This window comes from Phoenix dactylifera, chromosome 6 (genome assembly GCF_051530095.1).
Source record: "Phoenix dactylifera cultivar Ajwa chromosome 6, Ajwa_hap1_PhDact_Kaust_v1.1, whole genome shotgun sequence".
NCBI classification, from domain to species: Eukaryota; Viridiplantae; Streptophyta; class Magnoliopsida; order Arecales; family Arecaceae; genus Phoenix; species Phoenix dactylifera.
The window spans coordinates 18,777,844-18,803,637 of record NC_143195.1 but is presented as its reverse complement, the minus strand read 5'-3'; the positions used below and the strand labels follow the sequence as shown (position 1 = coordinate 18,803,637).

Genomic DNA, 25,794 nt, shown 5'->3' with positions numbered 1-25,794 from the left:
CATATCTATGTATTTAAATATTATTTGCTTAAATATAAAAAAATATTAAGAAATATTATTTGTTAAGATCATTCAGTGTACATATTTTTATTCAAAACTACCCAATTAACTTAACTATATGAAAAATAATATCTTATAAAATTATTTAAATACCTCATCCTTAATCAAACTTTAAAAGAACAAAAGAACAAGTACTTACTACCACAAAAATAGAAGATCAAAGTTATTGCTCAAATAGTTCGACTGTCCTCAAATTTTTAAAAATAGCTACTGAAGAACTATATAAGTATTCAAGTATGGAATATATATCCAATTCAAATACATATTTGATGCGGATTTTTTGAGTTGGATGCAAGTATCCAAATAACATGGCTTCCATCTCACAAAAAAAAAAAATGTAACATAATATATACTTTACCCTCTTGATTACAAACCCAAGGATTATCTCAAACAGAAAAAATAAATCTTACAAAAGATAACCAACCTAACAACAGATACTAAATGAAACCCTGGTTAAGCCTGCAATTTTTTGATTCTCTTGATAGTTTTTATCAAAACATCCTAACAGCTCTTAATGGAGAAGAATATCAGCCTATGCTAGCACTTCATGAACAAAAAGGAAAAAGAAGTCTCTGGCATTTAAATTTCCACATGAAATTCCGGTAAAGCTTGGTCTGATGACACCGGGCAGACCCAGAGAACTATACAACCGTCCACGGAGACTGATTTTCTTCTCACTCAATACTACCAAAAGATTTGTGATACGGCTATTTTAAATACTTAAATGCTTTTCCTTTCCCATGACAATGGTATGTTGGGTTTGCTTAAACTCCTGTTTCTGTCGAAAGACTTGATTGGATTTATATTTTTTTTTCTTGTACCAAACAAAAAAAACTATATATATTTTTTTTAACAAACATTTGAGTTTCAGAAATCTGGAGTGTCAGATTCAGGAATGGATAACACAACTAATTTTTATTTAAGGGTAAAATACATTATTTTGAAAAAGAGGTTATTTTGAAAAGGGTAAGTAGACGCATAGGCTCTACCCCCTGATACTTTTTGTTGCATGCAAGGCCACAATATTCAAAAGTAGATACGAAAGTATCATCAACTAGAGTAGGATTACCAACTTGGGGAAAGGATTCATCCTCAACAATGGATTAGGATTTCAATTTTCCATTTGCAGCCTGGGAAAAAGATGTGAGCTACATACCATGTTAAGGTGCTTAACAATCAAGGCATGACCAAAATGTTGACTACTTTTTATACAACCATGAATTTCCAAGGCCTACCATGTGCTTCAGGCAAATTTTCACCAGTAACTCTTTCTAACCATCAGCCATCTAGATACTCCTGCAATCACCAAAGGAAACAGAATACAGCCACCTACAAGAAATACATGAACAAAAGAACCAAAAAAAAAAAAAGTTAGAGCTTGTAATGTCAGCCCATAATACAAGCACAAAAGAAAGATAATATTTTCTCTGTTAATGAAAAGCACAGAAATCTCTTCGTCATGGTAAAAAGGTTATAAAAATCAAAAGGGCCACCACTTGCCTGCTAACAAGAGACTTCATACCGAAAGCTGCAGTTTACACGAGTTCAGAAAAAAAAACAAAAATAAAAGCAGACCAAGAGCATGTTATATATATAGATTATGCACATGCAAGAACCGACACTGCACAAAGATTGCATTGAAAAGAAAAACACATACAAGGCAGCTAGTGAAATGTCTTCTTTCGAAGTAACAATCCTGAACTTTCTTTGTAGGTCGATTGCTAGGCTGACAGATGTTATATACCAGCCATAAGTCTTACATGACCATTGGTGCATACCAAAGCCAAGAAATAACAAATATCCGCAATACTAACATGCGACAGTAACTACTAAATATGCTTGGTTTATCCCAAAAGCTTGAACTTCATTTTTTTAAAAAAAGAGTCTGATCACATTCTAAGTGTTGTATTGTAATCATGATCTGCAGAAGGTTGGGAAAAAAATGAACTCATAAACTGAAGTCGCAGCAGCAAGAGACAAGCTAACAACGAACAGGAAGCCAGGGGCTTGAGCAACATTATGCTGAAGTAAACCATGTCCTAGCCACTGGCTTGATAAAGACGACACTTGTTACAAATTATGAGCCCTTTAACGTCAAGTCTGTCATGAGACAATTGAAAGAAATTCCTAGGTAGAGAGAATGGATACCCACCTACAGGCAAATCAAAGTGAAAATCAAATATTACATATGGGTATAGATCAAGGAGACTCATTCCTAGAAGAATATATTAGAAACATACATTCTTTAAGAATTTGCTGTCCAAGAATTTCTCAAATGTTTATATAATAGAAACTATGTGAAAGGTTTCCTTCAGTTTGGAAACCCCACGGATCCACCCACCCCCATAAATCATAACTGTCAAGAATTTCCCCTACTGATGAAGTCGGCTTCAAGAAAAATTGTTAACCAGTCACTCCCATTAATGTACATTTCTGTCATTGCTACAAGCACTTCTGAATTCTTTCTCATGACTTATGTATGTTATTTTAGGTTGTCTTCTCCACATTGTAGATCCTTCGAATACAAATATGAGCACCTCTCCTTAATGAAATCTGCTCTGCCACCTGAACAACTTGTACAGCTTCAGTCTGTAAATGCTTTAAGGTTTCATTATTTTTCCAATGTCTGTTACGCTTATATTGAATCCTAAAGATTAATCATATAACAACCTTGAATTACTAGTTATAACATTGTAAAAGCCACCAAATAATTTCACTCAAGATTGGATGAAACCATGACCCTCGACAAATATGGAACACCCTGACTTTTTCTGACACCAAAAATTTAAATAGTTTAAAACATTCAAAGATACAACTATGATAAATTCTCTTTCGAGAGAATATTCAATTCCCATTGGAATGTTGTATGTTATATAAAAAGAGGATATGGGCCGAGTTTGGGGAAACAACAAATCAGTGAACACTCCTGACATTGTAAATTTCTGAACTTGTCTCATTTCTAACTTTATAAGGGTAGTATCATTCATCATATTTCTCCTCTCTTGCATACGTTAGATTCACATAATTTGCTATACATCTAATTCAACATACAGCAACTACTAGAACACGAAACAAACAATATGTAAAACTGAACACAGAAATTTCCTTGATGAAAGGCTGATTCTGGAATCACCCCAACGAGTCAGCATGAGAAACATTGGTTCTACAGATGCCTGTCAATGCTAAAATTTTGAACAAGCTCGTTAACACATATTTAATGGTCAACATTATATGATTCATAATGATCAAAGGTGAAGAAAACATTGGGGTTTCACAGAATTATCTGCGGATCTTTTTATGCATTTTCAATTGTCAACCTTACATAATTTACTCAATAATATGGATTATGGGCCAAACTTATACCCATATCTACTCGGAACATCTCTCGATAGTAGAGCATTCCGGAATTGGTCACGTTCGGTGAAATGTACTCCTATACTTCACCTGTGTGGCATACCAGTGTCTCCACACTCCTTGGTTAAGAGGACAACCAACGTATATGTCACATAGCGACCTAATCTCGGTAATGTTGTCGTCCTAGTAACAACATATCATTTGGTCGCGAACAAGTTTAAGGACTCAAAGATAAATCCTCCTTTATCATAACATAAGTTCTAAGGACTTCATCATATAAGAGTTCATTTGAAGATGAAATGATGAATAATATCAAATAATACTTTATTAATTTGTCAATTTATTTATAAAATTCAATCATCAATATGCTGACGATTGATATTTAGGATACAAATTCCAACAATAGTAATACAACTTCAAACAATAAAATTATCTTGCTCATCATTTTTAAACTCTACAATATGGGGTCATAGATATACCTTTCTTCATGCCAAACTTCTGTAAGAATATTCTTGTGAACTTACTTGGCCAATGAAGATCTCCTTTCGTATTTGTCTTAGTTTGGAGTTCGAGAGGAAAGGTTAGTTCATCCATTTTACTCACTTCGAACTCACGCTGCATGAGCTTAGTAAAAACTTTACATAAAGCTTCATTAGTAGCACCACAAATAATGTCATCAATATATATTTGAGTAATTATGATATCAGAATTTTTTCTTTTTGATACATAGTTTTATCACTATTACTTTCTATCAAAAAGTTACTTAATCTTTCATATCACGCTCTTGGTGCTTGTTCTAAATCAAATAGTATTTTATCATGTTTGTAATGAATGTTTTTCAAATATAGATGGTTATTTTTACATAAAAATTTTAATGACATAACCACACAGAAGTTCATTCTACACATTCATTTGACAAAATACAAGTCTCATAAAATAATCAAATGAAAGTGGTTATCTTTGGCTTCTAATCATGCAAAGATTTCATTAAGATCTATTTCATCTTTTCTGATTAATTCTTTTAGTAATCACCAATTCTTCTTAATTAAGTGTGTTTCTGAAAAACTCAATTTGTTCCAAATATAAAAGGTTTTCATATTCTTCAACAAGATTTCAAATTTTATCCCTTTCAAAATGATTTAGTTTAACTTAACCAATTATCATCTTGTTTATTCTTCTTAATGTCTTTTAAATAGAAGCAAAATGACAAACTATATTCTCAATAAAAGATCTAGTTTTAATAAGAATAATATGAATTGATATTTATACAACTAGTATCTTTTCATTGAATATTCTATATGCATTGCTTAAAGAGTAATATTCAAAGAAATACTTGTTTTATCATATTTGGCATATATTTCATTCTTGAGAATATAGCATGTATAATTGAAAAACATGAAGGTATGCACCATTTGATTTTCTATTTTTCATGAGTTCACATGGGGTTTTCTTCAAAAATAGATTTAATAGAAACCTTATAATATGATAAGCTGTGATGATAGCATTAATCAACTGCTATCACAAAGTATTGTCCTTACACAACAAAGGTTCTATTTTTATATTTTTTATAACCCCTATATGCAATAGTGTTCTTGGTGCAAAAATAATTGTATTCAATACCATTTTCTGTGCAAACCTTATTAACAAATTGATTTTCAAAATTGTGCCATGATACTTTCACAGTTTGCAAATCTTTTTCATTTGAAACCTTTTGTAAGTTTGTGCTAATGCAGAAAATATTACAATTTAAGTGCCAAAAACAAAACTAATGTTAGCTTTGAGAAATTATCCACAATTATAAAATCAGAAAGCTTATCTCCTAGGTTCACAAAGATCCAAATAAGTTCTTATGGAGAATTTTCAAAGGCTAAAAGGTGAAAACAATGTTTTCATATTTAGAAATGATTCTAGTTTGTTTTTCTAGATGACATACATAACAAACTTTGACCTTGCAAAAGTTAATCTAAGTGAACCAATGACAAGGTCTTTTGAGATTAAGTTGATACTAGTATGAGTTGATTTTATATGCCAAAACTAGTCTCTTTAATTTTGGTATTTTTAATGCATATATATATTTAAAAATATACCAAGTAGACATTCTTATGTTTATAATCAATAGAAGATAATGCCATGGATAAGAACTCTCAATCAAGCATATAAAGAATTCAAAGAGTTATTCTAAAAGTATTGATTAAGCAAATTATCCATCAATAACTGAAGCATAATATAGGAAGATGGAGTAATTTGGATATATTTTCTTTTCATACCAAAAGTATCACTTATATCACAGAAATGATTAATACTAGTTACAATTTCAATATGAGAGGATGCAAGGATTACTAATTTCATTATTTCTTCAATTTTAATCACTCTTCTTAATTACATTTTAAGTTCCATTCTTTAACACATGTCTAGAGAACCCATTGTCCAGATAACATCTTTCATTGGAATCTTGGGTAGCTAGACACACCTGCTAAAAAATGATCAGGTTTTCAACTTAGAAACCCAAGTTCTTTTGGGTCCTTGCAGGTTAGCTATAATTGTTCCTTTTGGAACCCATATTCTCTTAATAGCTATTTTATTTATTAGTTTGCAGGTTTTAGGATTATAAGGAATATATTTTTGCATACTCTTATTAAATTTAACAAACATAGATTTAACATAAGTAGATGATGGATTTTTAATTTTCTGTTTTTATTCATTAGGTTCATCAGATATATTAGAGTCTATTTTAGGATAGATAGTGGAGGATTTAACACATATATCATTAAGGAATTTTTGTGTGTACCAAGATTGATATCCTAATCCAGCCTTTTCAAATTCAGCTCTTTGATTATTTATCAATAAGTTCAGCTTTTCCGAGCTGATAGTAAATTTTTCAACTATAGACTTAAATTTGTTAACTTCTTTAGTTAACCTTTCATTGTCTTCTGAAAGCAATTTATTATTTTTCTGAATTATATCATACCTTTCAGCAAGAGATAGATTTTTCTGATTTAGCGTTTTATTCTTTAAACTAAGCTTCTTATATTCTAAGTATAGATCAGAAAAAGCATCATGAAGTTCATCAAATGTAAAATCAGATTGAGTTTCAGCATGTACTTCATCTTGGAATGAGAAATCACTTTGTGTTCCAGTACATACCTTATCTTCATGTGCCATAAAGCATAGATTTTTAATTTTAGTTTGCTGCTCTTCTTCTTCAGAGCTAGTTTCAGATTCACTAAAAATTTTAGTGCATTCATATTTATCTTCAAGCATATTCCAGATTTTCTTAGCAGTTATGCAAAAAGATATGCTATTAAGTTCACTATCATCTAATGCACAATATAGAATATTCATGGCTTTGGTATTTTGCTGAGCCATTTTCTTATTATGATTAATATTTGTGTGTAGCCCGTTGACTATGATACTCCATAAATTATAGTCATGTGCTTGAATGAAAATGCGCATCCGTGCTTTCCAATGTGTATAGTTTATGCCATTAAATAGTGGAGGTCGATCAATTAATTGTTCCTCTCCTAGAAAACTTGTTGGGATTTGTATCCTAAATGTTAATCGTCAGCATATTGATGATTGAATTTTGTAAATAAATTGACAAATTAATAAAGTGTGTGGAGTGATTGATCATAACCCTATTTGATTTTGATGAGCTCAAAGCATCTGAGTATATCTCTTGTTTACTAATGAATTCAATTGAGTGTTTCAGTGAAAATCTTGTCTAAAGTGTTTCTAGACTTGGTTCATAATATTTTGGATAAGTTAAGAAGTCAGTTTGAACCAAAGTCTGAGACTCGAGTCGACTCCAGAGTATTACGAGTCGACTCCAAGCGTATCAGAATCACTGGCACGGGCTCGAGTCGACTCCGGATCATTACGAGTCGACTCCGACTGAGAACAGACAGACAAGCAGAAAGCATCAACTCAAAACCTGTCAGCGAGTCGACTCCTGAAGTGCGCGAGTCGACTCCGATGTTTACCGAGTCGACTCCGGAGAAGTATGAGTCGACTCCAAGGAGTTACAGACAGAAAAGTCAGAGAGCGAATTTCGACCCTGAGATTCGAGTCGACTCCTGTGGAACGCGAGTCGACTCCGATGGTTGGCAGGTCGACTCCAAAGAAAGCGAGAGTCGACTCTCAGTGGTACACAAGGCAAAAGTCAGAGAGGAGTTTTCGGACTCTGAGATTCGAGTCGACTCCCGCAATACGCGAGTCGACTCCGAGACAGCGCGACCCCAAAAAGACAAAAGACCGATTTACTGTCTCTGAGAGCCGAGTCGACTCCCAGACAGCTCGAGTCGACTCCAAGGCAGCGCTACACCAAAAAGGCAGAAGGCTATGTTTCGAAAACTGAGAGCCGAGTCGACTCCGGGGAAGTTCGAGTCGACTCCAAGACTGGACGAGCCAAAAGACAGAAGATCGGGAGTTCGGGCTCTGAGCGCCGAGTCGACTCCCAGGATTGTCGAGTCGACTCGAGTGGGCCAAGTTGAAAATTAGCTCCATGGATTTCATGAGATGAGCCGACTCCCAAAATGCCAAATCAGCTCCAGAAGTTGGCGAGTCGACTCCGGGTCAAGTCGAGTCGACTCCCAGTCGAAGAGGCCACTTTAATTCAAATCCGGAACAGTTGCCGAGTCGACTCCAGAAAAGCATGAGTCGACTCCCGCTACAGCCGAGTCGACTCCTGATCGCGCGAGTCGACTCCAACCCCCAACGGACATATTGTCAGGTTATGCAGAGTGTGCAGAACGGGCAGAAAAAGGTGTCTAACGGCTAGTTTCCGTGGGGGATGGCTTAAATAGCCACAGAGGACTGTAGCAAGGTAGAAACGCACCATTCCATTCAAAGTAATCAAGCATTCATTCTCTGCAAGTGGTTTTTCAACGAAGAGAGGGAAGAGCGCCATAACTCCATCCAACTACCTCTTCCCAAACATTGAAAGAGATCTCCTCCTGCATTCAAGTCGACCAGACATTCAAGAGGAGACCTGAAGTTCAAGAAGCCCTACTCTACTCCAACTCAAACGTGTTTGAGGGCTCTTAACTTCTCTCTAGTTTATATTGTTATTTATCTGCTTTTGAGAAGCTCTGTTTTTCTGTTTGTTGTCATTATTTCTATCTTGTCTTTGTTTGGTTCAATCGGAGGATTGGATCAAGGGTGTAGAGGTTGGTTGGTGAGCCGAGTGTAAAACCAACGGGTAAGGGTTCGATTGTGATCCCGAGAAAACAATCGGGGTGGTTCTAGTCGGTGAGCCAGGGAAAACCGACCGAGTTCGTTGTGAGCTCGTCAAACAACAAGTTTGGTTGTGAGCTCGTAAAACAACCGGCTGTAATCCAAGGGGTTATAGTGAATTCCCAAGTGAGACTTGGGGAGTGGACGTAGGAGCAAGGGTTAGCTCCGAACCACTATAAAAGCCTTGTGTTTGTGATTGTTTGTCTCTTTCTTTTACTCTCATTTCATTCACAGCACATAGCAATTAATTAATCATCTTGGTAAAGCATTAATTAGTCATCCACAACGTTTTAATTGCAAAATTATTTTAAAACCCAATTCACCCCCCCTCTTGGGTTGTCTATCTGGGCAACAAGTGGTATCAGAGCCTAAACTCTTCTACCCTAAGAGTAAAAGATCAAAATGACAACCCCATTTGGATCTTCCCACATTGAGGGTCAGTCCACCCAAAGACCCCCATTCTTTAATGGATCCGACTACTCATATTGGAAGGCTAGGATGAGAATATTCATCCAAGCCCAAGACTATGAGATGTGGACCATTGTAGTAAATGGACCATACATCCCATCCATCTATGTAGAGGGTGTCACTGTACCTAAACTAGAAAAGGATTGGAATGAACATGACATGAGAAAGGCACAACTCAATTCTAAAGCAATGAATGTGCTTTACTGTGCATTAGATAGGAATGAATTCAATAGAGTCTCTACTTGCAATTCTGCAAAAGAGATTTGGGACAGACTTGAAGTGACCCATGAGGGCACGAATCAAGTCAAAGAATCCAAAATAAATATATTAGTTCATAAGTATGAACTATTTAAGATGGATTCTAATGAGACAATCACTAGCATGTTCACTAGGTTTACTGACATTGTCAATGGCCTAAAAAGCCTTGGCAAAAACTATACTAACAGTGATCTTGTCACGAAAATTCTTCGCTGTCTACCAAGGTCATGGGAAGCCAAGGTGACGGCAATCCAAGAAGCTAAGGACTTGAACAAGCTTCCACTTGAAGAGCTCCTTGGATCCCTAATGACTCACGAGCTAACAATGAAGCAGCACAGCGAAGAAGAGTCCTCCCATAAGAAAAAGATAATAGCTCTCAAATCTACATCATCTAACAAAGATTTGTCTTGCAGTAGCAGCAGTGAAGAAGAAGATCATGAGGGAGATGATGATGAGGCTCTTCTTGTGCGCAAGTTCAGAAAATTCATCAACCACAAGAAGTCCTATCATCAAACGAGAGGCCCCTCAAATTCCTATCGCAAGGATAAAGGTAAGGAAAGGGAAAATGAGGGGATTGGGTGTTATGAGTGCAAGAAGCCGGGGCACATCAGAGCTGAGTGTCCCTTACTAAAGATGGGCAGCAAGTACAAGAAGAAGAAAGCCCTTGTCACCACCTTATCGGACTCCGACGCATCATCTTCATCATCGGATGAGGAACAAGAAGAAAAGGCCAATTTCTGTTTCATGGCCAATGAAAATGAGGTAACATCCAACACGCATCTCGATTTTACCTTTGATGAATTGTATGATGCATTTAATGAATTAATGATTGAATATAAGGCCATAAATCTTAAGAATAAAGAACTAAAAATAGCTAATCAATCTTACCTACATAAATACGATAAGTTAGTTAAGGATAAGGACTGTATCACCAAAGAAAATGCAGAACTTAAAACAAGCAACCAAATCTTGATACAAAAGAATAATACCTTAACTAAAGAAAATGAAAGGCTGAACAAAGAAACATTAGAACCCAAAAACAATAAACATATAAATGAGAGTATCACAAAAGAACTGAATGATTTAAAAGCAGAAAAACAAACACTAACTAAAGAACTTGAAAAATACAAACCCTTGGTTGAAAAATTTACATATAGTTCAGAAAAACTGAATATGATACTTAATAGTCAACGAGCAGTATTCAATAGAGCAGGTTTAGGATATAAACCTAAAAATAAGCAAAAACTTCTGAGTAACTTCTTTGTTAAAGCTGAAGAAAGCAAAACTAAGAAAGTAACCTGCTTTTGTTGTGGAACTGTAGGACATAAAGCAAATGTATGTGACTATAGGAAAGGAAAAACTAAAAGAAAAATTAAAAGGGTATGGGTTCCAAAAGGAACCAATATGACTAACCATGAAGGACCCAAGAAAACTTGGGTACCTAAGATTATATGATCTGCTTGTGTAGGAGTGTCTTGCAGCCAAGGTCAACAAAAATTGCTGGTACTTGGATAGTGGCTGTTCAAGACACATGACGGGTGACAAGGATCAATTCTTCACCCTTGAAGCTAAGAAGGGAGGTGCTGTGACTTTTGGAGACAACAACCAAGGTCACATCATTGGTATAGGTAAAGTACAAATTACCCCTTCTACTTTTATTGATAATGTTAGATATGTTGACGGTCTTAAGCATAATTTATTAAGCATTAGTCAATTATGTGATAAAGGTTATGATGTTATGTTTAAACCATCACTATGCATCGTAACAAACCCAAATGACAATAGTTTAGTTTTTAAAGGAATAAGACGTGGAAATGTGTATGTTGTAGACCTTGAGGATCTTGCCAAACACAACCCATACTTAGTTGTTAATGAAACTAAGGACAATGATGCTAGTTGGTTATGGCACCGTAAGTTAGGTCATGCAAGCATGGACACAATATCTAAACTAGTTAAAAGAGATTCGGTGATAGGTTTGCCAAAATTAAAGTTTGAAAAGAATAAAATATGTGAAGCATGTCAATTTGGCAAACAATCAAAGAACTCCTTTAAATCTATAAATTGTGTCTCAACCTCTAGACCTCTAGAACTACTATACATGGACCTATTCGGACCAACTAGAACCACAAGCCTAGGTGGAAATAAATATAGTCTAGTTATTGTAGATGATTATTCTAGATACACTTGGGTCATGTTCTTAGCCCATAAGGATCAAGCTTTTTCAGTTTTCAAGAAATTTCATAAAGAAGTAACCAATGCTAGAGATACTTCAGTAATAGCTATTAGAAGTGACCATGGTACCGAATTCGAAAATCATTTATTTGATGAGTTTTGTAGTAAAAAGGGGATAACACAATTTTTCTGCACCTAGGACACCACAACAAAATGGAGTTGTGGAGAGGAAAAACAGAACTCTAAAGGAAATGGCTAGAACTATGTTATGTGAAAGTAACCTCCCTAAGTACTTTTGGGGAGAAGCCATTAATACTTCTTGTCATATATTAAATAGAGTTTTATTGAGACCTATTATAAAGAAAACACCTTATGAACTTTGGAAAAATAGAAAACCAAAGGTAAACTATTTTCATATCTTTGGATGTAGGTGTTTTGTTCATAATAATGGGAAAGATAATTTAGGAAAATTTGATTCTAAATCTGATGAGGGCATATTCTTAGGGTACTCTACAACTAGTAAAGCATATAGAGTCTTTAATAAAAGAACCCTAGTAATAGAAGAATCCATACATGTTGTCTTCGATGATTCTAGTGATATCTCTTCTAGCAAGAGAGTTAATTTTGATGATGATACGGAAATTCTTGAAGAAAAGATTGACGAGATGACATTACAAGATAACAGTCAAAAATTAATTAAAGATGCATCATCAAGCCAAGAGACTATAGTAGATCATGGGCTAACTAAAGCTTGGAGGTATGCTCACGGGCATCCTAAGGAATTAATTCTAGATGATCCGTCTCAACCTATTAGGACTAGAGCATCCCTTAGGAACTTAAACAATCATCTAGCTTTCGTTTCGCATTTTGAGCCTAAACGCATAGAAGAAGCTGAAATCGATGTAAATTGGATAAATGCAATGCAAGAAGAATTAAACCAATTTACTAGAAACAAAGTATGGAATCTAGTTGAAAGACCTTCTGAATATCCAATATAGGTACCAAATAGATTTATAAAAATAAACTTGATGAAAATGGAATTGTCATAAGGAATAAGGCTAGACTAGTAGCAAAGGGCTATAATCAAGAAGAAGGTATAGATTTTGATGAAACCTTTGCTCCTGTAGCTAGACTTGAGGCTATTAGATTATTATTAGCATATGCATGCTCTAAGGACTTCAAACTATTTCAAATGGATGTAAAAAGTGCATTTTTAAATGGGTATATTAATGAGGAGGTATATGTAGAACAACCTCCTGGTTTTGAAAATCATCAATACCCTAATCATGTATATAAATTGAACAAAGCACTTTATGGTTTGAAACAAGCACCTAGAGCATGGTATGAGAGGCTTAGCAAATTCCTATTAGAACATGAGTTCTCTAGGGGTAATGTAGATACAACACTATTTCTGAAAAAGCAAAACAAAGATATGTTATTAGTGCAGATTTACGTTGATGATATTATTTTCGGTGCTACTAACAATCGCCTCTGCGAAGAATTTGCTGATTTGATGCAGAGTGAATTTGAGATGAGCATGATGGGAGAGCTGAACTACTTTCTCGGGCTTCAAATCAAACAGTCTGAAGGAGGCATCTTCATCAATCAAGCCAAATATATCAAGGAGATGCTTAAAAAGTTTGATATGGAGGGAAACAAGTCAATCAGCACCCCCATGAGCTCATCATGCAAATTAGACCAAGATGAATCAGATAAATCTGTAGATCAGAAACTATATAGAGGTATGATAGGATCTTTATTGTATCTTACTGCAAGTAGACCTGATATCATGTTTAGTGTTTGCATGTGTGCTAGATATCAGTCTAATCCTAAGGAATCACATCTAATTGCAGTTAAGAGAATCTTTAAATACCTAATAGGAACTAAGAATATAGGTTTATTGTATTCTAAAGAATCTAGCCTAAAATTAATAGGATACACAGATTCAGACTTTGCTGGATGTAAACTTGATAGAAAAAGTACCAGCGGGTCTTGTCAATTTCTAGGAGAAAACTTAATCTCATGGTCTAGCAAGAAACAAAACTCGGTTGCATTATCTACTGCTGAAGCTGAATATGTTGCAGCCAGGAGTTGTTGTGCTCAAATCTTATGGATCAAACAACAATTAGAAGATTATGGCATTAAACAAGATAAAATACCCATTAATTGTGATAATACAAGTGCCATTAATCTAACTAAGAATCCAATTCAGCATTCAAGAACTAAACATATTGAGATTAAACATCACTTCATAAGAGATCATGTACTGAATGGTGATGTGACACTACAATTTGTTTGTACTGATGATCAATTAGCTGACATTTTTACAAAACCCCTAAGTGAAGAGAGATTTAGTGTGCTTAGGAGGGGATTAGGAGTGATTGATCCATCCTAGTGGTATTTTCCCCTAGATTCATTTGATTTTGATGATTAGATTGTGATTAATATAGAGTTTCGTTTCAATGATCATCAAATCAGATCATAATTTAGTGATTTTCCCTCATTCGGCACGAACATAGCATGATTTTTAGGTGCGTGCCAGAGTTCGAGACGACTCGAGCAAGTCTCAGAGTCGGCTCGTAAGGGGGAGTCGACTCGCACATTTACGGAAGTCGACTCGAAAACAATGGCAGCAGAGGGGGAGTCGACTCGCATACAGTAAGGAGTCGACTCGAGGTCAACAGGCGCCTAAGGAGAGTCGACTCGCGCATATTTTGGAGTCGAGTCGACTCGCGACTCAGTGGAGTCGACTCGCAGTCGGGATCCGACTTTTTAACCCTAACTCCATCGTTTAGAAAACACTTATTTTCACCGCCGCCACTGTTCAAAACCCTAGAGCCGACTCCTAGAACGTCTCCGGCCGCCCCTAGGTCCTTTTTCCGTTGATCCTTCATCGTCCATTAGGATTTCATACCATTATAGGTCAACCATGCCTCGCAAAGCCACTGTCCCAAGCCGGAAGAGGCCCCATTCCGCGACCGGTGCCGAGCGGCATTCCAAGGCTCGGAACGACCCCGTGAGGCCACAACCTCCGGCTCGTTCCCCGCCGAGGGCCGTTCCCTCGAGGCCATGTGCCGGGAAGGCAGTCTCCACCGGGAGATACGTCGATTTCGACTATCTCTCCCGGGAGGGCTTCACTATAGGAGATAGACTTAGGGCCCAGGGTTTAGAGTACTTTTGTTCCCTAGACCTCCCCACATACCCTGGCCTAATTAGAGAGTTCTATGGTACTGTCCATAGGGGGAATGGGGGAATAGAGGGAACCGTAGCCGGTGTCCCATTGTTTATTTCCGAGGATTTCATAGCCCAAATCCTCCACCTTCCACAGTTAGGGGTGGCTCCCACACACCCCGAAGATAGGACTGAGGCCCTTACGGCCATTCTAGGGCATCCACCCCAGTCCCCTTTAGATGAGGTGTCCGCCAGCTCACTTTCAGTTGAGATGCGGCTCCTCTTGAGCATCATTTCTCGGTCTTTGTTCCCAAAGACCGGACGGTTTGATTTTGTGTCTGAGAGGGACCTAGCCCTCATGTACTACATTCTTCAGGATACCCCCATAAACTTTCCCAAGATGATATATAGATACCTATGTGAGCCACTAGATAGACCTAGGCTCACCCTCCCCTATGGCATGATGTTCACCCTTATCTTTAGGGAGGCCGAGATCCCTATTCCTGAGGGGGAACCCTCTCGCGCATTGCGATGGACAGATCGCATGCGTCCGGGGACCCTACACAGGATGAGGTTTCGGAAGGTAGAGGGGAACTGGGTTAGGAAGTCTTCCACCTCCACACATACCACCAGACATTCCCCTAGTCCTGAGCCAGACTCAGATTATCCTGACTTTCCCTCCACTTCTGCTCCTACCACCTCAGCCGGACCCTCCTCCTCAGCTCCTCAGCCCATGGAGGTCCGGATCGCTCCTGAGCAGCTCCGGGAGTTGCGGCAGGAGATTGTCCGAGATCTGCGAGATGATCTACTTCGGGAGCTCCGGGGTTCAGTGCCTGCTCCCACTCCTGCACCTTCGTCAGCATTGGTCCCTTCCTTGACAGCCGTGACTGAGATGACGGCCCATGTGCGGGAAGAGATTTACAACGTCCGGAGCCTGATCCAGGCTCAATTCTCCAGTATGAGTGAGGTCACGGGCATCACTCGGAAGATGCGCGATGACATCCGGAAGGACATGAGCACCACTACTCAGGGGGCCGAGCGCTTGGCGAATGTGCTCATCGATAAGCTGGACACACTTCAGAAGTCGGTGACCGAGCTCGATACGACACATAGCAGGGCCACCTCGGCCATTATCCGACAGCTCGAGCACGTCACCAATGCAGTCACACTACTTGCAGAGCGCATGCCCCGGGGACCCGCATCCTCCTCGAGGAAGCCTTAGATCATTTTGTGTTATTTTGACATGTACTTTTTTTGCTTTACTTATTGTATTCTAAAATGTATTTACATACACATCAATACAATGAGTAGACATATTCTCTTCAATGGTGTGCAATTTGATCTCTAAGTGATTGTTTGTTCTGCTTACCTCCTTTTTGATATGATGACAAAAAGGGGGAGAAATATTTAGTAGTTATGTAAATGAGAATCAAAAATTAAAACATAATTTGTTCTTAGTGGATTTGGTACCTCGAGGCTCATTATCTCTCTGTTGGGGCTCCTAATGGAGTAATCTTCAGAATCTATTCAAGGGATATTCGGAGATTAGTTGAATCCAACTCAAGAACAAATTGTCAGATTTTCCCTCTAAAAACCAAAAATTTCAGTTCAAAAACTTCAATGCATTAAAAGGAAATTCAGAGAATCAAAACAAAGTTGAATGCATATGTTGAGGGGGAGAATCTGAATTTTTAAGAAAGCTAAATCATTAAATATATATAAGCCAAACAATTGATTGCATGATATGAAGGCTTATATAATTCCAAATGAAAGGGGGAGCTTTAACTCCAAAATTTATTGTTTCACACCTTTCAAGATTGGATAAATCAAATAACCAGACACTTGAATTCATTTATGGATTTTATTTCCTTGTTTATTGAGCAATTCACTTTACATATACTCAATGTTTTGTCATCATCAAAAAGGGGGAGATTGTGGAGTGATTGATCATAACCCTATTTGATTTTGATGAGCTCAAAGCATCTGAGTATATCTCTTGTTTACTAATGAATTCAATTAAGTGTTTCAGTGAAAATCTTGTCTAAAATGTTTCTAGACTTGGTTCATAATATTTTGGATAAGTTAAGAAGTCAATTTGAACCAAAGTCTGAGACTCGAGTCGACTCCAGAGTATTACGAGTCGACTCCAAGCGTATCAGAATCACTGGCACGGGCTCGAGTCGACTCCGAATCATTACGAGTCGACTCCGATTGAGAACAGATAGACAAGCAGAAAGCATCAACTCAAAACCTGTCAGCGAGTCGACTCCTGAAGTGCGCGAGTCGACTCCGATGTTTACCGAGTCGACTCCGGAGTAGTATGAGTCGACTCCAAGGAGTTACAGACAGAAAAGTCATAGAGCGAATTTCGACCCTGAGATTCGAGTCGACTCCTGTGGAACGCGAGTCGACTCCGATGGTTGGCAGGTCGACTCCAAAGAAAGCGAGAGTCGACTCTCAGTGGTACACAAGGCAAAAGTCAGAGAGGAGTTTTCGGACTCTGAGATTCGAGTCGACTCCCGCAATACGCGAGTCGACTCCGAGACAGCGCGACCCCAAAAAGACAGAAGACCGATTTACTGTCTCTGAGAGCCGAGTCGACTCCCAGACAGCTCGAGTCGACTCCAAGGCAGCGCTACACCAAAAAGGCAGAAGGCTATGTTTCGGAAACTGAGAGCCGAGTCAACTCCGGAGAAGTTCGAGTCGACTCCAAGACTGGACGAGCCAAAAGACAGAAGATCGGGAGTTCGGGCTCTGAGCGCCGAGTCGACTCCCAGGATTGTCGAGTCGACTCGAGTGGGCCAAGTTGAAAATTAGCTCCATGGATTTCATGAGATGAGCCGACTCCGAAAATGCCAAGTCAGCTCCAGAAGTTGGCGAGTCGACTCCGGGTCAAGTCGAGTCGACTCCCAGTCGAAGAGGCCACTTTAATTCAAATCCGGAACAGTTGCCGAGTCGACTCCAGAACAGCATGAGTCGACTTCCGCTACAGCCGAGTCGACTCCTGATCGCGCGAGTCGACTCCGACCCCCAACGGACATATTGTCAGGTTGTGCAGAGTGTGCAGAACGGGCAGAAAAAGGTGTCTAACGGCTAGTTTCCGTGGGGGATGGCTTAAATAGCCACAGAGGACTGTAGCAAGGTAGAAACGCACCATTCCATTCAAAGTAATCAAGCATTCATTCTCTGCAAGTGGTTTTTCAACGAAAAGAGGGAAGAGCGCCATAACTCCATCCAACTACCTCTTCCCAAACATTGAAAGAGATCTCCTGCATTCAAGTCGACCAGACATTCAAGAGGAGACCTGAAGTTCAAGAAGCCCTACTCTACTCCAACTCAAACGTGTTTGAGGGCTCTTAACTTCTCTCTAGTTTATATTATTATTTATCTGCTTTTGAGAAGCTCTGTTTTTCTGTTTGTTGTCATTATTTCCATCTTGTCTTTGCTTGGTTCTATCGGGGGATTGGATCAAGGGTGTAGAGGTTGGTTGGTGAGCCGAGTGTAAAACCAACGGGTAAGGGTTCGATTGTGATCCCGGAAAAACAATCGGGGTGGTTCTAGTCGGTGAGCCAGAGAAAACCGACCGAGTTCGTTGTGAGCTCGTAAAACAACAAGTTTGGTTGTGAGCTCGTAAAACAACCGGCTGTAATCCAAGGGGTTATAGTGAATTTTCAAGTGAGACTTGGGGAGTGGACGTAGGAGCAAGGGTTAGCTCCGAACCACTATAAAAGCCTTGTGTTTGTGATTGTTTGTCTCTTTCTTTTACTCTCATTTCATTCACAGCACATAGCAATTAATTAATCATCTTGGTAAAGCATTAATTAGTCATCCACAACGTTTTAATTGCAAAATTATTTTAAAACCCAATTCACCCCCCCTCTTGGGTTGTCTATCTGGGCAACAAAGTGTTATTTGGAATTATTCATCATTTCATCTTCAAATGAACTCTTATATGATGAAGTCCTTAGGACTTATGTTATGATAAAGGAGGATTTATCTTTGAGTCCTTAAACTTGTTCGCGACCAAATGATATGTTGTTACTAGGACGACAGCATTATCGAGATTAGGTCGTTGTGTGATATATACGTTGGTTGTCCTCTTAACTAAGGAGTGTGGAGACACTGGCATGCCACACAGGTGAAGTGTAGGAGTACATTTCACTGAACGTGACCAATTCCGGAATGCTCTACTGTCGAGAGATGTTCTGAGTGGATATGGGTATAAGTTTGGCCCTCTGACCTGAGATTGCAACCTGTGATTAGCAAGCAACTCACTGTACTTTGGTACCGGACTACCTAAATTTCTAATTCAGTGACGGAAGGTCACTAGGTGCAGTCAAGTACTTGCGTAGTCAGTTGTGAGTCAAGATGGAATTGACCCCTCTTAAAAACAGGAGATGATGTCTTGCGATTAATTTAGCAAAATCTTGGCCAGGGTAATCCCAGTGAGGAGTCACGAGATATCTAAAGTTAATCACATAATGGATATACTAATTATAGGGTTGACAGTGAGCTCTAAGTCATCCTGGCATTAGGAGTCAAAGGGATTGAATTATACAGTAACCATAGTCCAGGATTCCAGAATATTTGCTTCGCATATATTCGGCCTATCCAGACGTCGGGTACCATTGCTAGATGGTCATGTCAATTAGTGTAGGAAGTCGTTCCTATACTACCGGCCTAGGTTCGAACCTATGAGGTCACACGCATAGAAGATTCCTGATTGATCAGGAAGCCTGATAAATGATTAAGAATCATTTAGGGATAATTTGGTCAGTTTGATTGGCAAATTATCTTATAAAATAATTAAAGTAATTATTGAAGAATTAATTAGTAATTAAATTACTAATAAACCCAATTTGATTGAGTAATTGTGCTAAGGATGCGCCAAATTGAATTGGATTCAACTTTGGGCTCAATCAGGGTTTTGACCTGATTGGATTAGGTGAGAACCAAAAGGACTTAAGCTGATCAAATTAATTTTAAATTAATTTGTTCTTAATTGGGGATTGACCTAATTGGATTAGGTCCAACACAAAGTAATTAATTCAATTTGATTGAGTTTGGATGATCCAAAAATTGAATTGGATTCAATTTGAGCTCAATCAGGGTCTGACCTGATTAGATTGGGTTTAACCAAATTGCTTTGTTTTAATCCGGGTTTGACCAAATTTGATTAGGTGCAACCCAAGAGGATTAGGCTCAGATGATGTGGCAATTAGTGGTGACATGGAATTGGATTTCATGAATTTTAAATAAACCAAAATTATTGCATGGCGCATGAACCCATTGCTTGACACATGGCGACATTGTTTGTTGTTTGAATTTGAATTCAAACATTAAGCAATATATTAAATGATTTAATACATCAAATAACTTTCCTAGCTGGCGTGTGAACCTCTGAATCATTTAAATTTGAATTTCAAATGAAATATATGCGACAAGAGGAAGGAAAATTCTGCTGCATGGATTTCAAATTCCTCCCCTCTTGCACATGTGTTTAAAATTTGAATTTAAATCAGATTTGGTTGAGATCTGATTTGGGTTGTTCGTATTTCTTTGCATGCGCCAACTAAAGAAGATTTTCTGAAAATAAATTTTAAATGTTGAATGAAAATTCGGAGGCCATTAAAAGGGGTCAAACATGGGCACCGAAAACACATCCATTGCAGCCTTCTTCCTCACACGCCTCCTCCTCCTCTTCTTCTCCATTTTAGATATTGTTTTCATGGTGAATATCTAGAAGATTCAAGATCAGATCTGAGTCCTCTACTTTCCTTACAAACCTCATCTCCATCTGCTTCAAGACGATTGATCAAGAGTTGATTGAATCCCGGCAAGTAGATTTCAGCTTTCAAGTGTTCTGCAGCTGCTAGCACTGTTGCGGAAGAAGATCCTTCAGGGCTTCGCGTGTACTTCTCGTAGAGGCCGTTCGTGTGCGTGGCTGCGAAGTCAAGGATCAGATCCACAACTTTCATCCATCATAAAAGGTATTAATCTAGCATTAATCATTTATTATGGTGTCAAAGTCTAGGTCCGATTTTCCGAGGTTTTACCCTCTTTTGGAGCTCCTCACAAAGATATCTCCAGAATCCATTCGATGGATATTCGGAGATTAATTGGAATAGAGTTCTTAAGTTTCAGATCTGATAGTTAATCATACATAAAAGTTTTAGCATAATTGTTTAAATGATTCCGGCATAATCCTATGTGTTCTTAATGTACTGATTTCTAGATTTGATCTTGTAAGCATGCATGAATTAAATTGTTTGATTCATTCTTCCGCTGCATTTTTGAAACTTAAAAAGAACTACGTGTGGCTTGATCCCCCTTGTGAAGGGGTACGTAGGCAACCCGATCAGGTTCAGCCTTGGTTTTCAAAAACAAAAAAAAATTCAGCATGCTAAACACCGAAGAACCTAGGATACACTTTCACTCTTCTCTTCTTTTCCAAGGTTGCTTCACTCTTCAATGAATTGGTTGAGGTCTTGAAGGCACTTGAATTCAGCTCAACACACTTCTTTTGGGTTTGAACTTGAAGCAATAACCTTAACTTTCTTGGATTTCCTCTTTCTCTTGAATGCACACTTAGATTCCCACCAAGATCCCTTCCTTTGATGAATAGTGGCTCTTAAATACTTCTCCAACCTCCAAAGATGACTTCCTAGCCGTTGGAATGGAGAAACTAGCCGTTTATAGCCGTTGGAAGCTCAAAAAGTACTTCTGCAGTACTAGCCATTATGCTGTCAGCCATGCTAGGGTCGACCCGAGCAAATCTGAGGTCGGCTCAAGTTACTGTTCATCAGGCTGGGGTCGGCTCAAGGTTTTCTGGGGTCGGCTCAAGTTATTGTTCATCAGGTTAGGGTCGGCTCAAGCTTTTCTAGGGTCGGCCCTCTCAGTAAATTCCAGAAAGCTATTTTTGCAGCGGCTGAAGCTGGGGTCGGCCCAAGCTTTTTTGAGGTCGATCCGAGCTGGGGTCGGCCCGAGCTTTTCTGGGGTCAACCCGAGATCTGTGCCATTTGTGCCACAATGTGCCAAAGTGTGCCAAATTGTGCCAGGATCGACTCCATCTCTTCTGGGGTCGACTCTAACCCTGTTTTTCTGCATCTTTAGGTTAGATTTGCACATTAAACATATAAAAGAAGTAACAACATTGTAAATCATTTCTTTCTCCTTAGGATGCTTGGCATATTAAAGTTTAAGCTCATTAAGCATGTAAATGACAGAGTTAAGCTTCAATCAAAAGAACTTGACTCTAAGGTATATTAAACTCTAAATTAGTTCTTTCCCCAAGTTCTTCCAATATAATTTGTTTTAGATGTGTTCTTGAAAGTTCTTTTAAATATATCAAGCAAGACATATCAAGGATGTATTAAATCTTTCTTCCTTACTTACTTATGTATTACATCAATTAAATTGAAAGCATTAGTATTTCCATTTGACCTCAATGGCTTTGTAAACATCAAAATCACACTAGGATCCTCAGTATTAGAAAAAAATGAAAGCCGAAATACAATGTTATTAATGGTTAGTAACAAAAGGAACAAAATTCAATATCACAGTTCTTACTATGGCCTGCCTTTAGATTATCAGAGCTCGACTGTTCAGCACTCTTCTCATCCGGTGATCGCGATATTTTTGGATCTGGTCCTTCTGCTCAGAACTCCTGATCATCGACCTTCTCTTGCTGCAATTCCTCCACAAATAGAGGCGATCACCCTAGCAAGTGGCTTGCTATTGTCCTGCCTATCTAGCGTTCATCTATTGTTCCTGCTACTCTCTCTCTAGTCATCAATGCAATGGTGAAGAGGCCTTCATTGGATAAGGGCTTCAGTTTCGTCCTTTAGCTGGAGGCATTCCTCGATGTCATGTCCGTGGTCTCTATGGAACCAACAGTATCTATTTGGGTCCCTCTTATTAGTAGGAACCCTCATCTTCTAAGGCTGACTGAGGTATCCTTTGTCATGGATCTCCATCAAGATCTGAGCTCTTAGAGCGTTGAGAGGGGTATACCACTCGAAATTCCAAGGTAAACCTTTAGGTCATATAGCACTCCTTTCTTCTCAGCCATGCTTTCTCCTCAGTTGGTCCCTTCCTTGCAGCTTGGTGCTTTTTGACATTCCATCCTCCAGTTGCCTCTTTCATGGTAGCTATGTCTTCCTCAGTGAAAATGTATGTCTCCATTTGAGACAAAAGTTTAGCTAAATCCTTAGCGGGGGCTCATCTTCCATCTGCTTGACAGGGAATAGACTAGTTGAAATCTTTTTCTACCTTCAATTGCGGATGAATTAGTAGCTGAGCTAATCGAAGTAGCTGATTGAGACTAGCCGAAGGCTTGAGTACCAAAGTGAGCAACCTTCTTAAGAGTGGCTGGGAAAGCCCAACACAACAAAGTGTCATTGGCTCCTTGTGTAGCTTAAGAGCTTTGAATCTCTTGAGATGGTCCATCAGATTTGTAATGCCATCGTAGTGCTCGAACTGTAGCATCTTAAACCTCTTCGACAAGGGCTCCTCCACAATTGTTTGGTAAAGGGAGGCTCGCTCATCATCTCTAGATCATGTCTGGGTTCATCTTTCTTCCGTTGTAGGACCTAATCTCATTGTGCATCTCCTCAATCTTGCAATCAAGGTCAGCCTCTCATCTAAAGACTTTTTCTAGCGGCCAGGGAGAAGAGTGTCTAGAACTAGAACTTGTTTTGGAGGGCAAATTGAAGTGAACGCTTCTCCAACCCCTCTCAAGGCTCTCGTGGTGAAGATGGTTGCTTCTTTGCACCAGGCCATCTTGGTGGTTCAGCTAGCTAGAAGGGCGATTGATGAGCCATTACTACAGATCCTGCATTACAGTCATGACATCTTGCACTTGCTAGACAAGCAAGTTGAAATGCCCAACATCAATAGCGTCCAAGATTAGTTGATGGGGCTGAGGTCTCGGGAGGCTATGCAATGAGTCATTAGGCTCTAGTTGAGCAGCTCCTACATGGTTGCTCCTTTTGAGTTTTATGGCTTCTCTTTCTTCTTCCAACAAATAGCACCAATCTGTTACCACCGATTTAGGCTGCTCCTATGGATCTACAAAGCAATAAATATAAGATCAAAGAGCTCGTCGGATTGGCTTATGTCGGGCCATTCGATTGAGATTTAACTGTTGTTGAATGATTAGCTTCTGTGGAGGATCTCCGAGTTTATTTATAACTGCAAGATTTCTAATCTCTTGCAAATCGTATCTCAACAGCCTCAAATTACGCTTATAACCATTTGGGATTGCACTGTAACTATACGAAGATTTCATGTAACCTTTGGAGTCTGTTATGGTAATTCATTTTAGGCTTGATGGATGGATAACCGTTCCATCCAAGGCGGACAAACCAGTTGTTAAGGTTAGAGGGTTCAAGTCAACTAAGGAATGTCCACCTTAATTATAGTGCTTCTCATTGAATGACGTGATCTAAAAGATCTTCCGGTCTGCTCATCCTATTTTTTGGCTTGATCGAAGTAGACTTGGTCCAATTACATGAGACACCACATTAGTTTTGAGCCGGACTAATCTGGTTGCACCATGTCATCAAGCTTATTTTCCACCATCACACGAGTTATAATCCACTCCGATCGCTAAAAATCCAAGCCAAGTATCCGAGGTTGAAAACACTAAAGCTACACGTATTTGTAGAATAGATACAATTTCAAGTAAATTACATATCTATGTATTTAAATATTATTTGCTTAAATATAAAAAAATATTAAGAAATATTATTTGTTAAGATCATTCAGTGTACATATTTTTATTCAAAACTACCCAATTAACTTAACTATATGAAAATTAATATCTTATAAAATTATTTAAATACCTCATCCTTAATCAAACTTTAAAAGAACAAAAGAACAAGTACTTACTACCACAAAAATAGAAGATCAAAGTTATTGCTCAAATAGTTCGACTGTCCTCAAATTTTTAAAAATAGCTACTGAAGAACTATATAAGTATTCAAGTATGCAATATATATCCAATTCAAATACATATTTGATGCGGATTTTTGGAGTTGGATGCAAGTATCCAAATAACATGGCTTCCATCTCACAAAAAAAAAATGTAACATAATATATACTTTACCCTCTTGATTACAAACCCAAGGATTATCTCAAACAGAAAAAATAAATCTTACAAAAGATAACCAACCTAACAACAGATACTAAATGAAACCCTGGTTAAGCCTGCAATTTTTTGATTCTCTTGATAGTTTTTATCAAAACATCCTAACAGCTCTTAATGGAGAAGAATATCAGCCTATGCTAGCACTTCATGAACAAAAAGGAAAAAGAAGTCTCTGGCATTTAAATTTCCACATGAAATTCCGGTAAAGCTTGGTCTGATGACACCGGGCAGACCCAGAGAACTATACAACCGTCCACGGAGACTGATTTTCTTCTCACTCAATGCTACCAAAAGATTTGTGATACGGCTATTTTAAATACTTAAATGCTTTTCCTTTCCCATGACAATGGTATGTTGGGTTTGCTTAAACTCCTGTTTCTGTCGAAAGACTTGATTGGACATATATTTTTTTTTCTTGTACCAAACAAAAAAAACTATATATATTTTTTTTAACAAACATTTGAGTTTCAGAAATCTGGAGTGTCAGATTCAGGAATGGATAACACAACTAATTTTTATTTAAGGGTAAAATACATTATTTTGAAAAAGAGGTTATTTTGAAAAGGGTAAGTAGACGCATAGGCTCTAACCCCTGATACTTTTTGTTGCATGCAAGGCCACAATATTCAAAAGTAGATACGAAAGTATCATCAACTAGAGTAGGATTACCAACTTGGGGAAAGGATTCATCCTCAACAATGGATTAGGATTTCAATTTTCCATTTGCAGCCTGGGAAAAAGATGTGAGCTACATACCATGTTAAGGTGCTTAACAATCAAGGCATGACCAAAATGTTGACTACTTTTTATACAACCATGAATTTCCAAGGCCTACCATGTGCTTCAGGCAAATTTTCACCAGTAACTCTTTCTAACCATCAGCCATCTAGATACTCCTGCAATCACCAAAGGAAACAGAATACAGCCAC

The 25,794-nt window shown here is 38.2% G+C and overlaps 1 protein-coding gene across 2 annotated transcripts in view; it reads right to left on the bottom strand.

Annotated features, from left to right (window-relative positions):
- Window positions 1-1,133: 1,133 nt before the first annotated feature.
- Window positions 1,134-25,794, bottom strand: part of LOC103724269 (uncharacterized) — a 61,901-nt gene continuing 37,240 nt past the window's right edge. For both annotated transcript variants that reach the window (XR_016395721.1, XM_089923881.1), the window contains one exon: window positions 1,134-25,794. The gene's annotated coding sequence lies outside the window, so the exon portion shown is untranslated.